The following is a 4,160-nucleotide window of genomic DNA, read 5'->3' as shown; positions in this document are numbered from 1 at the left end:
GTTTAACTGCCACACTTGCAACATCCCCCCACAACAAGTGGGATAATTCCCCTATGAAAAGAGTTATGTGGGGTTCAAACCTAGCTACTATGGTTTAGGGTTGTACGCAAAGCTGTGCATTTCCACTATGGTGTGGAGGATGGCATATTTCCATGACCAAAGTTTGACATGCATGGTAATTCCTAGAGGTTTAGTCTTTGGGGATGCTGATTTCTAATACTTGTGCTGGATGATGAGCAACAATAAGGACAGAAGGCCAAGGACAACAATGGAGGAGCTCTTTAGGACACTGGTGGTAATTATAATGATAACTTGAGCAGGGGAACCTTCGTGACAACCATAAAATCATCCTCACAATAATGTAGGTTCAAGCTCGATGATTCATCCAATACTGGGCAATTCATCTTATGTTTAATTCCTTATGCTTTGTTGACTTTCTTAACAATTTAGCTTCTATTTAGCGATTTCTAGTATGTAGTGCTCAAAGGACAGTGGGGGTGAGCATTAGTTTTGGTCTCTCTATCTCTTTGTAGCGATTAGACCCTACATAGAGTCCTTCATTTACCTCCCCTTAGTTGCTTCATCTCACAATAGGATGACACAAAATCCCCTGACAATTCAAGTTTTCCTGGGTTTTATTTCCACTTGGTTCCCTATTTTATCGACCCCTTAGCTTTTGGGTTTTCTAGGTGATATTTTTATCTTGGTTCCTGGCAACTCAACATAGTATGCCCCATCAGAGGATGTGCCGTTGTCACGGGTCTAGTGGTCATGGTCCTAAGGGGCAACTGTGATCCCAAACCCATGCTCAAGATGCAATAAACATTTTTCACTCTTCCACTCCTCTAGAAATCAAAGAGGAAATTTGTCAGCTTGAAGCCTTGTCAACAAATGAACACCACACCTACTCAAATTACAAAATTCAAGTTGAATTATCCAATTGGGTTCTTGAGCTTGGACATACCAGGGGAAGACAGAGCCAATATTTGAATTTGTTGAAAAAATGTAGCAAGAAAGGCTCAATTTGACTTTAGCCTTAGTCAAATTGAGTAAATCGAATTTACACACCAACAGGACAACTTGGAGGTAGTTAACTAGTGTGACATGGATCTTGTCACTCAATTAGTTCAGTAAATTCGAGTTAGGGGCTTGGAGTTCAAGTTATGCATGTGTTGATTGCTAAATTTTAGCAATCTAGTTTAATTATTTTAGTTGTATTCAGTTAACTAACCTCTAACTATTCATAGAGTTCGTTGAAGGCCAGTTTTGCAGTGGGACAACAATCTAACTCAGAGACATGCCAATTAACTGATCAATCAGCCCAAAATAGCTAATGCATGCATGGAATTTGAATTGCTCAGTGAAGTGGAACAAATAAGGCCAGTGTAACATGAGTTGTATACTAGTTTGAGTGTACAATTTTTGCATGAGTCAGGAGATCAATCCTTGGGAATTGCACAAGAAAATAGGAGGAAATTCCTATCTTTTAGGAGCTAATTTCCTCAGGAATTATGCAAGGAAATAGGAGGCTAGATGAACAGATAATTGGATAAGTGTTGGCCAAAGTTTCTCATTCAACAAAGAGCATTTATTATTTTGCAGGTTGTGCTCCGAGCTGGAGCAAGCAATTGTAATAGTTTCGCTATTCAAATGATTAATGCAAAGAGGCTTGTGGGGTTTTCCCCAGTTGGTTTCCCCTAGAAATCACTGTGTAATTGTGGTTTTACTTGTTGCATATCTATGCATGTTGTTCTAAATTGTGATTTCCATTCTGTAGATTAGTAGAGTAGAATTGTATCTCTTATTTTTCAGTTTGAAATCTTGAGAAATTGCAATTTCTATCAAATTTATATTTGGTATCAAAGACCTGAAATCACATTAGAACTAGTATTTCGAACTTTTCTCTTAGGAATTTTGAATTTGTAGCTTCAATGCAACAATTTTTATTTATAATCCGGAGAATGTCTTTCAACAAACTTAGATTGGAGTATGCCCTAGAGGGTAGCTCGAATTTCATAGCATGGAAGGATGGAATGGAAGAAGTTCTCGATGATAATGGTGTGTTAGAATATGTTAAAAGTGACATTGTAAAACACCAATAGTTTGATGCACAAAAATTATCCCAATGGAGGAAGGATGTTGCAAAGGATAGGATAATTCTTTTGGAAGGTGTGAGAGATCATGTGGTCTCAAATATCCATGGCAAAGGGACACCATTTTCTATGTTGAAGGCACTGAATGAGCTATTCAAAAATTGGAGTGATCATAGAAAATTGGCTCTGAAAGACAAACTTCGAAACATAAGAATGATACTATTCCACAATATCTCTCCATTTTTACATAAGTTTGAGATGAGCTTAAAGTGGTTGGATTGAATGATGCAGAAGATGACTTGGTGAGCCTATCGCTTCTAGGAGGAGTAGGAGGTGAAACACTGGCTTCATAATTTGAATTAGACTTCACCCTAATAACATGCATGGACAACACTATTATGGGGAGTGTGTGGTACCTTGATTTTGATGCCTCATTCCATATGACATGGTCTTTAGCCTAAAGGAGAAGGATCTCTGTATGAATATCGAAATGGGGGATGATGGGAGGTACAATGCTACATGAATTGGTACTGTTACCTTTGAGAGGGAGAAAACCTCACCTCTTCGCCTCAAAGATGTTATGTTTGTACCTGGGTTGAAGAAGAACCTGATCTTTGTAGTACTATTGGAGGATAGAGGCTATGATGTTATTTTTAGAAAAGGGAAAACCTTTTTGAAATACATATCTATCAGGAAAGTGAAGCAGATAAGGGTTCAAGTGAAGAATCTATACAAAATTGAGGTTGGATATTACAATTCATTGCATAGTAAGGCTAAAAAAGTGCAGATTTGAGATGTTGGAGAACTCCGGAAAAGGAGATTGGGTCATCTACACCATGGTGCCTTAAAAACCATTCAACAAATTTCCACCAATCTCCCTCAATGCTACCTTGACCAACAAGATGTCTGCAATGGTTTCACATTGGGGAAATATGTCAAATCCACTTTCCATGACTGAGATAGTAGAGAAGATGCAATCATGGAGTGAGTCCACTTTGATGTTTGCATACCCTTTTCTACAGTCTCCACAACAAGCATAAGTACTATGTTATTTTTATTGATGATTTTTCTAGAAAATGTTGGATCTTCTTCATGTAGAAGAAGGATGAAGTTTTCTAAAAATTTGTTGAATTCAAAGCATTGGTTGAGAAGGAGGCTGGGAAGAAGGTGAAGGCTCTTAGGGGAAACAATGGAGGTGAATTTGTTTCGCTCGCCTTCAAGGATTTTTGTTCCAAAGAAGATATTTGTAGAGAACTGATAGCACCCTATAACCCACATGATAATGGGGTAGTTGAAAGGAAGAATAGGAGCATAGTGGGAGAAACAAGATACATGTTGCATGATCAAGGGCTGCCATTAAACCTATGGGTAGAGGCATGCAACACCACAGTCTACTTGTAGAACCAGAGTCCTCATAGGATACTTGGAATTATCACACCGAAGGAATATTTATCTGGGAGAAAGCCTAATGTGTCTCATTTTATAATTTTTGGAGCTTCAATTTATTGCCATGTCTCCAAGGAATTGAGGAAGAAGCTTGAGGCTACAATAGATTTGGGAGTTTTTGTAGGATACACCGAAACTCCACACAATTACCAGGTGTATTTACCTTCACTGAGGATGACAATTGTGAGGAGAGATGTCAAGTTTGATGAGGAGAAGGCTATGAGATGCTCTCTAGAATGAGAGCTGAGTATCCCACCGGAGCAAGAGATTCTAGCTCTAAAGGAGGAGCCTCATCATGAGCTTTAAGAGGTTATGGAGTAGCCACATGCACCAGAGAAGACAAGAGGTAGAGTGGAGGCACCCACTTAACCAGAATATTCCAGAGAGGGGAGAAAGAGAACCAAAGAAGCTGATAGATTGTTGTAGGATGCTAGGGAGAATGTGGGAGCCCCTACATCACAACGTAGGTAGAGGAGGTCACCTGATAGGTACATTAGGTACATGGATATAATGACATAGCTCATTGAGATACAAACTTATTCATTTGAGGAAGTAGTTTCTCAACCTGTTTGGGTTGATGCCATGGCGCAAGAATATAAATGTATGGGAGGAGGTGCCAAG

The sequence above is a fragment of the Pinus tabuliformis genome, chromosome 2_1, assembly GCF_031772625.1.
Source record: "Pinus tabuliformis cultivar Carrire ecotype Pingquan chromosome 2_1, CPIR1, whole genome shotgun sequence".
Classification (NCBI taxonomy): domain Eukaryota; kingdom Viridiplantae; phylum Streptophyta; class Pinopsida; order Pinales; family Pinaceae; genus Pinus; species Pinus tabuliformis.
The sequence above is the reverse complement of the archived record's forward strand: the minus strand, read 5'-3'. Positions refer to the sequence as shown.